Source organism: Typopeltis vanoorti, chromosome 6 (assembly GCF_054136105.1).
Source record: "Typopeltis vanoorti isolate ZY-2024b chromosome 6, IOZ_Tvanoo_1.0, whole genome shotgun sequence".
NCBI lineage: Eukaryota > Metazoa > Arthropoda > Arachnida > Uropygi > Thelyphonidae > Typopeltis > Typopeltis vanoorti.
In genome coordinates this window covers 22,657,784-22,672,768 of record NC_143554.1, presented here as the reverse complement: position 1 = coordinate 22,672,768, position 14,985 = coordinate 22,657,784, and positions in this window count along the sequence as shown.

Here is a 14,985-nt window from a genome sequence, read left to right as displayed (position 1 = left end):
TACCTATCTTTGCATCATCAGCTATTTGCTGATGATGCAAACATAGGTAGGGCACTGAGGTAGGGCAATTTTCCCCTTATAATCCATGAGGGGCAAATATCGCCACTCATGGATATAATCAAAAATTTAAGAAAATCTCCAATTGCTATTTTGTTTTAATTACAATAGAAACATTAATGCAAAACGATTGCATAATAATATTAGTTAAATACTTGGATATCGCACAATAAAACTGTTTATAAGCTCTTCTAAATTTAAATTATAAGCTTTGTCCGCCTCTATCGAAATGGTTGCTAGACCAGAAAATCTTTCTTAGGTCATTGCTGTTCGCAAATAATTTTTAATCAGTTTTAGCTTGGAAAAACTTATTTCCGCACTTGCTACGCTAACAGGAATAGTTAGCGTAGCGACGGCGCCTACCGCAATATGGTTGAACAAGCGCCCTTGTTGAGCCTCGCCGTGAGGCAGGCCGCCTCTATGCTACACCTTGTAGACGGTACTGCAAAGATATGTCGCTTGTCAAATCCTTCTGAATATCATTAATGTACAGAATGAATAACAGTGGACCAAGCACTGATCCTTGTGGTACACCACTGGTTACCTTAAATCTTGCAGGCTCACATCCCCCGTATACCACTTTTTGATATCTGTCATTCAGCCATCTTCTTATCTACGCTAATATTCTATAACCCAAGCCCATATTCTTCAACTTATGCAACAGTCTAACCATGCTGTATTTATTCTGTATTATGAAAGTCAATAACTTTATTTTCATATACGTCCGTCATCTTTTGTGATATATTTGTTTTCGTTCGCATACATAAGTTATTTCTTTTCATAAACCTATAGCACCATGATCTTGAATTTTAAATTCAATGATGCCTCTGTCTGTTGCCATTCGTTATGATTGGTTAATAATAATTTTTGTTGATACAAAAATACCTGATTTTCCCTTGTCTAATACCTACATTTTTAATTCTTCCTTTATTTGGCTAGTTTACAATTCCTTTACGAAGATTATGTTTATTAAGTTTAGTATCTTTTAAGTCCTGCTCTTGTTTTCTCCAAGTCGTATCATTTTTCGGTTTTGCCTACGCCCAAAATACCGTGCTGCTTCTGCTTTATTGCCATTTTTCTTTGCATATGCAATGACTCAATGTTGTCAATATCTATGTTACTTTTGAGACACGGGTTAATAACAAAAATAATCTTAAACTAAAATATCACTAATTCTATTGCACTTGGATGCATGACTTGTCAGCTGTTGTTATGAAACTGCGAAAGCGCAAGCTGTCGAGCTTCGTGTGCTGTGTTTTAAATGAAACCGGACGCATTAGTTCCATTTCAATGTACGGAACATATCCGTTGAATTCTTTAATTAGTTCTAGCTATCTATATTTTAAATTTCTTACTACATATTTCACTTGAAACCACGTATGATAAACGGGCTAAGGTAGAAACATAAAATAACTGATTTTGAACGATCAAACTGAAATTTCAATCTTCAGCGTATAAGGCCCATTCCCGATTAATAGGCGCAAAGTGCGTCCTATACCCCGGCGAATACGGTGCTTTGTCTTACACCCATATAAGTAAGTATTCTTGCTTTAGAGGCTACAACATGTAAGTGCTGCAACATTAACAAAAAAAAAGGCATCCTAGATAAGAGAATAACGAGACCTGAAACAAGAGATGGTAAAATATATTAAGCACTATAAAGCATTGTATCAAATTAAGGTTTGGCAAATGTTTCTTTCTTTCTTTTTACTTTTTTTTTTTTTTTGTTGAATCTGGTGAGCGATTCCACCCATTCTGCCTAAACTTACGAACTGAAGGGTAACCACAGTTGGTTGCTGTTACAAAATTTACGTTTCGTCTTTACATGTTTTTGAAAGTAAAACCGTAAAACTAAAACTAATAAAGAAAAAAAAAAAGAAACTAGTAAAAGAAAGTAAAACTAGTCATAGGCCTTCCTGGACTCTACTCCTGAATAAACTACTGCCTGGCATCTTTCCATCCACAGTGGCTGCAATTTGTATATCATAATTCCGTTTAGTATCCTGTCAAACGCCTTGGAAAAGTCCAGCATCACTGCGTAGACAGTCACTTTGTTATAAAAAGTAAGTTACGGAGTTATAGCCTACCCTGCATAAAATTATGCTGTCATCCCCCCCCCCCCTGCAGGATTCCATTCTTATCTACCCATTCCTGAACTTTGACCACCGCTTCTGAAATGCTGATCGGCCGATAATTTGCTACTGTTCTGGATCCTCAAGCAACGGAATTTCATTAACTTAAATTTGTCATAAACATCGTATTACTTCCTGCGAAGACCAAGCAGATATGGACAATTGAATATTAAACTCTGAACATTTTCAACAGGTACTGTATGTAGCACCTTATTTGTTTTTAATATGCTTGGACTACATCTTCCGGACCATCAACACAGAAGATCTTGGTTTTAACATTAAAACATCCACTCACACCATGCAAATAACTGATCTTAGCTTTTCTGACGATGTTGTACTTATTGACACAGAACCAACAAATGCACAAAAACATCTCAGTCTATTAGAGGTACAGGCTAAACTTATTGGTCTGCAGATCAACATCCAAAAGTCCAAAATATTCTCAATAGGTTGTGAAAACTTTATACTTTATATCAACAATAAACCCTTAGAAAAAGTAAAGGGCTTTCAATACCTTGGATCGTATATCAGCAATACAGGAAATGATATCAGAAAACGTAAACAGCTCTAGTCTTCCATAACAAACTCCGCCCCATCTGGAAATCATCATAAGTATCATTAAAGACAAAATTAAGACTATACCATGCAACCAGTAGATCTATCTTCTTGTATGGTTTTCAAACCTGGACAATAAGCACCAAAAAAACTACAGATTTAATTAACTCCTTTGGAACTATATGTCTCAGACTGATCCTTGGATACACCTGGATGGACTGCGTCACTAACTCTACTGTGCCAAATCTGGCTAAACAAGAACCACTTGTCAGTATAGTCAAAAAACTACAACTCAGATAGCTTAGGCATCAACTCGGACATCATGAAGTCCTTTTTGGAATCGTCTCGCCCTTTTTTAATCCCTAATCCTGTACAAACCAGATGGCAAACGCAGTAGAGGAAGACCATGCAAACAATTTTGGCAATACATATGTGAAACCATCAGTAGGTTGAACTGCAAAACTCCATCTGACATCTACCGGTTAGCTCAAGATAGAGAGACTTGGAAGACCATAATTTGCAATATTTAATTTTTAATATAAATATCTCTTCCATTTTCACATTGTATCATAATGTGAATAAACTGTGTATGTATGTATGTATGTACTGTATGTAGAGATAGGTTGTATTTTATGAGAATTAGCTGAGTATTTGGTGATATGCAAATATCACTATTTTCATTATAAAACCACTCATGCGCTCATTACTGGTTGGCGAATATATTTCTTATTTAATTTAAAAAAAATCTGTGTGACTCTTACTCATCTCTGCTGGGAAATTAAAGAACTGTTGACAACCCTAAGAGCAAAATTAACAAGGGGGGGGGGGGGCATAGGGTTATTCACAAGTTAATTTTAAACTACCATTTGGAAAATCCAAACATTTTCAGTCATAGAAAGCTGAAACTTTTGATTTTCAAAATTTACTTCTGAATAACCCTATGACCCTTGTTATATTACTTTTCAGATTGTCAACGGTTTCTTTATCTTTTTTTATGTTATAATTTCATGTTCTTTGGAAATTGATTCGATATGATGTTAATAATCCCTCCTTGACGAAATTTGATATTTTGAAAAAAATTAAAATCAAGTCCTTTTATTTGGCTTATTTAAAGGAAATCAAATTAAAACAAAAATGTGTTAACTGTACACATGGCAAACACGGTTCTCGGTTAAAACCATCGTGATAATGAATACTATCGCTATTCAAGAATGCTATGGCAAAACACACCTTTCTTTTTTGTTGTCTGCATTAATTTCCGTACGTCTTTTTTTTATCTTAAAGTCATCTTTAGGATGACTAACATCCGTACATAATATTTAAGAATTCCTTTTCACCACCTACATCGCTCTATCCCAACATTTTTTAAACCACGCTTACATTTAAGAGAAATAAGCTAATTCCTGATGCCTACTATAAGCAAACCTTTGTGGTAGAAATAATAGATCGGTATTCCAGTTTGAAAAATGTGTTTTTGATCAAGTGTGAGGTGATGCTCTTGTTATTTGGCTGACTTTGCCACCCAGGATGACGATTCGTAGTATTTAAAGCCCGCTCAGGTGTAAAGTATTCAGGTATTGTGCCGGACCCCGTGAAGCCTCGTTGACAAGTGACTGTCAGCAAATGGGCTAGCGGCATCCCTTGTGATCGATCGTGCGAATAAGTCGCAGAAAGGAGCTGCCGTTTGCGACAGTTGGCCGTTCCTCAGCCATGAACGTGAATAGCCCAATGACACGTGTCACAAGAGAAGTGAACAGGGACGCGTTCCTCGAGCACATACAACCCGACATTATCTGATTCCACTCGTCACACCATTTTTTATATATGGCACTTGCCTTTTTGAGCACGTGTGTAACGCTCTAAAATATAACTTCTTTCTCCGCTTTTCTCCAATTTCCAGAAATTTTAAGAATATTTTTGAGGGGAAAGTTGGATTGAACTAAGATTGCGCTACTACAGCTCTTGTTAACGATGAAACATGTTCTCATGGCTTTGTCACGTGAGCAAAACTGCTGTTGCCTGTAAACTTGGAAACATTGTCATACATCTTACTCTTCAAACTAGCGATTCTCTATAATTATAAAAGGGATCCCACTTCACCTCCCTTCACTAATACACAAATCACCAGGATCAGATCTCTCTCTCTCTCCTTGCGACTGACATTTACTTCTACCCTCTCCTAGAATAAATACATCACATCAATAACTTACTCAATCTCTAATAAACTAGGCATTTTTTCTCTCAAGATGCTGTTTTACATCTACCCTAGCTACTAACCCTATACTAACCGTTAGAATACTGTTCGCACATTGCGGATGGTGCACCTAAAACCTACATAAAAATTCTTGATGCTTTCCAGAGGAGAGCAATTGAGCTTATAGATGATCCCTCCCGCCTTCACCGACTCACTGCAGCTTCTGTCTTATAGATGCATGTTTCAGCTCTGAAACATGTATCTGTCAGACAGAGCTGCTCTTGTTTCAGCTCTGAAACAAGAGCAGCTGCTGCCCAACATCCATTTTCAGAACAACTACAAACACATCTAAACTGCCTCGTCATTTATTCATCTACCTTTGTCCTCCGGAAAACAGCCTTCCTCGCTCTTTAAAAAAATGTCACTAGATTTCTTTTTTCTCAATCCTTATTTGCACCACGTATGGCCCTGATGTTCTATAGGTTCTTAACCTCTCGTCTGCAGAATGAATATTTAAAAAAATTATATATTCTGATGTAAGCTGAATAGTTATTTAATACGACTTTAAAATTCGCCTGGCAGTTTAATTAACTAGCACTGTGGACTTATAGAAGAAAAATAGCCTTTTAAGACTCTTTTCTTCTATAATTAAGTGTACTTTATGATACCAAATGAAGTAATTTGGTTTCAGAAATCATAAAAAGAAAGGATAATTAAATACCTGTCATTGTTTTATAGCCTTTGCAACTCCTTCGTCTTCACTTCACTGGGCATCTACAGATGCCGTATGGTCACTCCGATGCTCGGTGATGTGCCACACCAGGCCTCGCCATGTCGTCCTGTTGTTTGCTTTTCTGGCGGCCTCAACTGTTTGAAGATCAGTCACTCCACACACGCGCCATCCATCCATCCTTCTCATTGATGGTCTACCCCTGCCTCTTTTCCCAGGAACTTTACCTTCTATTACTGTTCTGAGAGATCCCCTTTCATCCTTTCTATGTGTCCAAAATATTTTAACTTTCTTCTGTCAACATTCTTAAGAAGCATTAAAGTTCTGCTGATCTTTTCTAACACCCATTCATTTGTACGCCTTTCAGTCTATGATATCCTCAACAGCCTTCTGTAGCACCACATCTCAAAAGCAGATATCCTTTTCTTATCTGGCTTCTTTAGGTTCCAAGTCTCACATCCATAAGTCTCTGTTGGAAAAACAACTGCATTCAAAATCCTCAACTTTGTTTCCATCCTTCCAGATTTCAGACAGGTCTCTGACTGTTGTTTTAGCCATTCCTAACCTTTTTTTGACGTCTTCTGAACAGCAATTCTTCACATTAATAATGGATCCCAGGTTGACTTCCTCAATTCTTTCTCCATTAAGGGACACTTGTTTCTCAAGAGCTTCTGTGTTTGTATTTCCTTTGAGAACCATAATCTTTGTCTTGCTAGGATTGAGTTGAAGTCCTTTGTTATTACTGATCTTATTAACTTTGTCAAGAATTACTCCTAGTTCTTCCATGTCATTACAAAGGAGTACTGTATCATCAGCATACCTCATTTTTTGCAATTCAAAATGTTTAAAAAGTGATTTAGTGCTTATGACAGACGAGAATATGCCCTTAGTATTATAATGCTGTAATTAAAATACGACGAAATCCACTCCCAGGAGCCTATATTTGCCTTTTATTACTACTTTTGATAAAGGACTCGCTAGCCGGTTTCGAAGTTGATTCTCGTCAGGGACCAGTCAGAAACAATATGAGGGCAAAAGCCTTTTCTCAGATATCACAGAAAGTTGACTTATGAAAAATACAACTGGTCTCTACGAACGCAGTAGATTCGAAATAGTTGTCATGTCAGTGAAACCTTAATCATTTTGAATATTCTGGCTCTTAGACAGAGTTCGTCATCTCTGATTAGTGCAATACAAAAACAACCAAAAACAATACAAAAAGCTCTAAGCCCTTGATACTATGGAGGCCATGCCATTGACATACTTAAGATACACATAATCGACATAAAATACGTGGACCTGCTGTGATTGTTGCAGAACTGAATTAATCTGGTAATCTGCGCTAAGCTCTAAAATCTGGTAAGACATAACTGCTTATTACTCTTCGTAATTTAGATACTAAATGATTAGTGGCGAATTAAGGATATTTGGGGCCCCTATAATAATAATAATAATAATAATAATAATAATAATAAAAATTTTAATAATAATAAAAAAAATATATAAAATTTAAGTGACAAATAAATGAAATTTTGTACTTTTGAATTTTTTGAACTTCTGGATTTTTCTGCCTGTTAAAGGGTTAAAGGATGATAAATAATAAAACTTTTTAGTTTAATAAATAAATTTTTATGTCATTTTTACAAATTTCCTTTGCGAATTTTAGAATTAGCTAATTTATTGATTATGTCTTCAAAGTTTATTTTTTTGGCAAGCTCGTGTTCAATGGAAATTAGGGATAAGGCATTTAATCGCTCTTGGCTCATTACAGCCCTCTTTTGATTTTTTATTAATGCCATTTTAGAAAAAGATCGCTCACCTTGACACACTCCGCACGCCAATGTCAAATATAATCGAAATGCGATACTCACGTTTGGATAGCATTTCATGGACAAAATTTTCTTAAACGTGTCTGTGATATTTCCTTCATTTTCGGCCTTTTCCTCGATGTGAAGAGCGACATGTTGATGAAATTGAATTATTTCATTTTCTAAAAGTTCTTCGAGATCGTTTGAATATTTTGCGACAAGTTGTTTAGCTGCCTGTTGTTTCTGTTGTAAATTCGAAGCTGTCAACAGCGCCTTGCGCCGACATTGGTAAGGCGGTTTAATTTAAAGCGTAGATAGCGCCCGCTGCTCAAAATACAAAATACGAAGCTTGTCAACTAGCGCCGACATTGGTATTGGGGCATTATTTAAAACGTAAATAGATAGTGCGCGCGCTGTTCAAAATACGTATTCAAACGTAATAATTGTTTTGGAAAAATTTTCGCTTAAAATAATCAAGATTTTTATGATGTTTACTGAAAACATTAATCTATTTTAGGAAAATGTCTTGGCTTGGGGGCCCACCAAAACCTGAGGCCCCCAGTGAGGCCCACCAAAACCTGATTACCCATTAAGGCAATGAGGCACGTGCCTCATTGCCTTAATGGGTAATCAGCCATTGTAAATTATATTCGATTTTAGACAAAATCGAATTGACTTGACAAGGTTTGTTGTTATATATGAAGCCTGCTTAACCATTACTGAGAATACATTTAAAAATTAGTCATAGGATTAGTTCATACAATTTTTGCAGAAGGAGCAAGTTCCTTAGTAGGCCCATATGGAGAAAAAATATCCCTTGATGGACAAGAGCATGAAATAATGATCGCAGAAATCATGCTTTCATAATAAATAGCTTCTGTCTTATTCTGCCGAATAAGAGAGAAACTATTTCGGCGAGTATTTTATCTCTGTAAATTACGTGTGTTCTGGCTCTATTGTCTATTTTGTGTGTGTGTGTGTGTGTGTGTGTGTGTGTGTGTGTGTGTGTGTGTGTGTGTGTGTGTGTGTGTGAGAGAGAGAGAGAGAGAGAGAGAGAGAGAGGGGGGGGGGTCTTCAGTAAGTCTTTTATTTTTATTTTTAAAAATAAAATTTTTAAATTTTTAAAAAATTTTAAAAATTAAATTTTTTGTTTAATGTTTGGGGCACAAAAAGCAAAAAGAAAATAAAGCAATTACTTAGATATTTCGACATTGGAAAAACGAAAAAATACATTGCAAAGTTGAGGTTAAAGCCAATGAAAAACTAGGTCTTAATTAGTAAAGAAATTAATAGCAATATTATTTAAACGACAGTGCAGGGCATAAAAATACATACTCTATTTTTAGCCTTATGTTCAGCTGGATAGTTTTGAACTGAAAGGTCGAAAACTATTCCACTGCCATTTTGGTGGTTGTAAACCATTAGACTCAATTGTGAAATCATTATATTAATCTTACAAACGAATTTGATTTTATACTGCATCATGAAATCATGTTTTCCATTTATATTGGCATTCGGCCCCATTTCTTGTAATTCTCACGGTTCTTTGAAACACAGTGGTATCTCGCTAATCCGAACTAATAAAAACCGTGTTCGTTCGGATTAGCGAATTTCCCCCCCAAAGAGACAACAATAACTAGCGTTTAAGACAAAAATAATGAGATTCTAATGGTACATCAACTTAATTCTGTAAATAAATAAAGTATCTGATAGAAAAAAAAACCCTACTATACTGTAACGTAAAACTTAAAAATTAATTCAGTACACAAGTTTATTTTAGTAAAAAATTTAGTTTGTATGTAACCTGTATTGTTGAGGATTGAAAATTGCATAGTTCAGTACATAACTTAATTGGGGTAAAAAAATATCACTTCCTTGTACACAACGCAAAAAAAAGTTTTTTTATTTCTTTGTAAAAAAGTCACTGATTTTCTTTAGCTTCTTGGACGCTAAACTTTTCAAATGCGTCTTCTCGGAGCTGCATTAGCAATAAAATTTTGTGGAATGGCGTATCATTCTGCTTAGCCCATTCTATACGCATATTAAAACTGTCAACTGCCTCTTGATGTTTTACTTTTTTTTTCTTCGAGTTCTTTATCGTCATCACCATCTTCTAATTCATTCTGTAGCGTCATATTTATAATTTCAGCATCTGATTTGATTTCAAATTCGCTTTTGGGTTCTACCTGTAATCCACTCCGTAATATCTGTTTGTGAAATTTCAACATTTGGATTTATATTTTTAACCAAATTATGCACGTTTCGAATTTCCTCTTTTTGTGTATCACCGTAGTTATAGTGTATTATAATAATAAGAAATAAATAATAATAGTCAAAATAATACTTATTAAATAAAAATAAAAATAATAGCACACAAAATAATACGTAATAAATAAAACTTTTTTTTTCTTTCAAAGCACAGTTCGGATTACTGGAGGGTTCGGACTAAGGAGGTTCGGATTAGCGAGATACTACTGTATATTTAAGTTTAATTTTGTTCATATAGCAGTGACGATGTGATAATTTATAAACTGCTATTTAAAATGTTGTTTTTTCACTTTTTATCAATCCGTTATTAGAGGTTTTTTTTTTAATTATTTTAGTCATTATTCGTGCTAGTCTTTTTAGATTCATAATTGATAAATAATTTAACGATGGTTTAAAATACCATCGTTAATATTTCGACTGATAATAATATAACTCATATAGTATTTGGATATGAGACTTTTAAAGATATGTTTTATTAATTTTAGTAAATATTGAAAATTATTTTAATTGTAATATTATAAGTAATATTTAAAATATTTGAATCCGTTTAATTGTTTTATTAAAAAACAATGCAGTGAGATTAGAAATAAATATTATTGCACTGTTTTTCTTTCTGAAAATATAAAATTATTTAGTAAACTGTATTGCATGTCACTGCTTCTTATTATGGCACAAAAGTTTCTTTTTATTTATTTATACAAAGAAATAAAGTTGCATTTTATAATTTTATATTATGTATTTATATTAATGTATGTATATTATATTCATATATGTATTTATATTCAGAAATTGGAGATTCCATAGAATTTTTCCTTTCAAGTTTTTTAACGTTTTTGTTACGTGTTTTGAGTACAAATCGAAAATATTTCAACTTTCAAATATTGGAAAGTTAAAAATTTGTGCTAAAAATTTTGTGATATTGTCTGATTATGTTATGAATGCTATGAGTGTGTATGAGAGAAATTTTCCGTAATAAGTCTGTAGACTTTCGTAATGTATGTATACTTCTTACATTACATTATATGTAATGTAATATACTGTAATGTATACCGCTTATATAAACGCATGTAATTGTTAATGATAATAACCTCTCTCTCTCTCTCTCTCTCTCTCTCTCATCTTTCACTCCATGAGAGTTAATGTAATAATAATATTGGATACTGAATACTACAGTACTAATCCTTCTATCTGGGACATGAGTTATGTGTCACTTCTTTGACAGCGTATAATTGCTAGTAATAACAAACTGATGTCATTATTATAAAAAGCTTGCGCTACGTATTAGGCATTCTAAATTACTAAAAGTGATGGTAGCAGAACAAGTTTGAGCATCATCTCTTCTTGTTCGTCTCTCTTTATTCTGAAAGAATTCTTCTCTCAAGAAGACATTCATTGAAATTCATCTTCTACATATGATTTTCGATGGTTGTCAGGCAGAACTTTCATTTGATTTTGAGGGATGCATTTGTCGCTATTGACACGAAAGCGTTCATCGCTTAAAAATGGAATAGATAATAAATCTCAATATATATTTCTCTAAAAACAGATTGTTTCTCTACGAAACAGCATTAATTACGAATAAGCACGTAATGAATATCTGATGAAGTATACCAGTTTCGGAATTGCTAAATCTGTGCACATCTTAAAGCAGAGGAGTTGGGGGAGGGGGGGAGGCGCTCACATAAGAATAAAGGCAACGTAGATGCTGTTTCCTGTACGGAAATTCCTCTCTTACAATGAGAAACGCTAATGGTGAAGGCATGGCGTCAACAGTCGGAACAAATGACCCATCATGAACCTAGAGAAAGCCGTTTGGCCACGTGTTTAGTAACCTGTTTGACGCGGCGGCGGGTGGGGTGATGCTTGCACAGGTGCGAAGTTCCACTGAGCTTGCGAGCTTGCGTACGTAGATGACTCGATGTTGGCGCTTTTCGCCTTGGGGCATCGGGGTGAGTGTGAAGAAGTGTCCTTGTGTTCTCACGGCTACTATCAGTTGTTTCTGAAGGACGGAAGATTTGTTGCCATTTTCAAGGGGAAAGATGGAGGAGGGATGAAATTGCGAAGGAAGAGAACGAGAGAGACAGTAAAGGACACGTGCTATGCTATGACTCGTCTGTGTGACTTTATTTTTGCCTTAGGTAACATAGTAGGGTCACGTAATTAACAAGGAAATTTAAAAGGTGTGAAGTGCAGTGACATTGCTTTATGAAGAGCACCTGCTTGACTTGACAAATTTGATCGTCATGGACAGGCGATCGCATATGTGAAATATCACATCAATAAAATATCTCCTATGGTCACTTAAAGTTTTCGTGCATTTTTTCATATAGTCTTTCTGTGTTTTGAGTCTCCCCTCCTTTCGTTTCTGTTTATATATATATATATATATATATATTAAAAAATTCCGCCTTCTCTAAATACTACAGGAGTGGTGTGCATTCCCCCCCCCCCACAGCTAATGTAAAAAATACGTGCATTGTTGCAATTGTTATGCTCGGTTAAGCTTAAAACAACCACGCATCTTTTTTTCTTTTTTTTTTTTAATAAACAGCTATATATATATATATATATATATATATATTTGAAGTCAGACTTCAAAACAATTCTTTCTTATTTTCTATTACTCTCTCTCTCTCTCTCTCTGTGTGTGTGTGTGTGTGTGTGTGTGTGTGTGTGTGTGTGTGTGTGTGTGTGTGTGTGTGTGTGTGTGTGTGTGTGTGTGTGTCTGTGTGTGTGTGTGTGTGTGTGTGTGTGTGTGTGTGTGTGTGTGTGTGTGTGTGTGTGTGTGTGTGTGCATCTTAAAGGCCGAAATGATTATTTTGAAGGAACAGTCTGAAACTGCTAGTCATTCCGAGTAGATTATTCTAAGTAGTTTGTAGATTCTACAAATTGCTTGGAAGTTACTAGATTCTACGGTCAAGGTCTTTTACGTTTTAGCTTCTTGTGCTAAAATGGCCATATAATGTTCCTCTTTTTCATTGGATCAAGACTCCTTATGTAAGCCAGTGTGATGAAATACGAATTGTGGGCGCTAAGTGACAACGTGAAAAGAATACATAGAGTTTTGCGTGTTATTTAAATTAATTTTTTGTATATGTATTATTTTTTCTATATTTCCATTTATTTATATATTTGTTTATATACGGATTTTACTTCTATAATAAATATTAAATAAATCACTAATAGGACAGCTGACTTAGCATATTTTAAATTATCTGTGAACCTTTAGTATTTGTCTTACAATTACTGCAATGTTGGCACTCAGAAAAACTTTATTATTATTGTATATTTTAAATCATTAATATAAATTAATTTGGTTAATTGGCATTGCACTAATAATAAAATTTATTTATTTTATATCAGTTATTATATATAGGTTTACTAATAATCTTTCGTGATGAAACCACATCAAAAATTATATGCAGATGATGCAAAGTTGGGTCAGCTGATAAGGGACATTTCTGATATAGAATCCTGCATGCTGACTTGAACAGATCGATTTTTTCGACAAATATTAATCCGTGTTAGTTTAATGTTGCTAAGTGCAAGGTTGTGTACATTTTGGACTAGAGACATTGCAGACTGAGTATTATGCTAATTGGGATTTGCTACAGTGGTTGACGAAGCTATAGACCTAGAAGTGGATGTGAACAGTTCAAGTTCAGAAGTCGCATTGTCAAGTTGGTTCACGTTAGATAACTGCAGTATCGAGAAAGAATACTAACTTGTAGGAATAGAGAAGTTATTCGCTCACTTCTGAAGGCGCTGAAGACCACATTTGGAATACTGTGCTTAGACAGTCACGTGGGTTTCATGGTAATGAGGAAAGATGTTTGTAATTGAGAAAATGCATTTAAAAGAATCGTGCCAAACTAAAATATCGCCCTGTTCAAATTTTATTATGGGTCACATACTTATTTTCTTCCTGGTAAGATCGTCTGTGTAATGATAGTCTGCTTATGTAGATTGAGGACAAAACTGCTTTGCTTGTTGTGTCTGTCATTATCCTTTCTATTTCTTCTTGGTAATATTATGTGCTGTCCTTCTGCAGATAGCTGATTTTCTTTTGCTATGGCCATAACCTTATGGCCATAAATTTAGCCATAAGTCGCTAAATTTATGGCCAATCTTGTCAATTTCAACAAAGTCAATCGTAATTTTTTGCAAAGTATCGTTGTTCTTGGTTGATCAAAACAGTTGATTATATTAAAAACAAAAAAGTGAAATTATCGTGATACACCGGTGGAAAACTCTTAAAAACACGGTTTTGCAAAAAAAAAAAAAAAAAAAAAAAAAAAAAAACCATATACAGAAATTTAAATGTTTTAGAAACCTTTAGTTCTAGTGGAACAATGCCCTTGCCAGTATTTAAGACAAAGAAGAAACAAACTGTCACACACACATATATATGAACAGCCTATATTTCTACCCACTGCAGGATGAAGGCCTCCCCCACTGCGTGAGGTTTTGTGCCTACCATTTCCATGGTGACCCAGTCCATATTGGGAGAGGACAATGACAAACATCCATGCCTACGTGGGATTCGAACCCGCAGCCTCTTGGCTGGAGAGCGGATACGCTATATATATATATATATATAGAATTTTAATATATACAGGGTGTTCGGGATAAATTTGACATATTTATAATTAATTATATTTTTCCGTAAGTTACATGTATTAACACACACTTCTCTTCATTTAAAAGTTTGGACCCTTCTTCATTCATATACAAGATGTCAGAAAGGATGGATAGCTGGAACCCACCTGAATCATGGAAGAGAATAACTTGTATCATGATGATTCGTGCCCGCCATCAAAATAAGGATATTACGACTGCTGCCCAATGCTCCCTGAATACAGTAAAAACAATCAGGCATGAACGAGAGACTTGCAATGGTGACTACGAGGATGTAGCAAGAAGAAAGATCCCTAGCAGACGATCTGATTGCGTTCGTACAGCAGAATTCCTCGCAAATCTGCAGGAACAGGTGTTGAAGAACCCTGGCATTGGAATTCGGGCTTTGTTCGTGGAGTTGCTAACTGTAGTCAAGCCCTGGATAACAAGGGTAGCCAATGGTAGGCCGTATGTATGGCAGCAGGATTCGGCCCCTTGCCACACCTCTGGGAAAAGTCAAAAATGGTTGTCTGAAAATTTCTACGACTTCACCAGTCCAAATGTTTGGCCTCCAAACTCCCCAGACCTTAACCCCATGGATTATTTTGTATGGGGCGCAGTTGA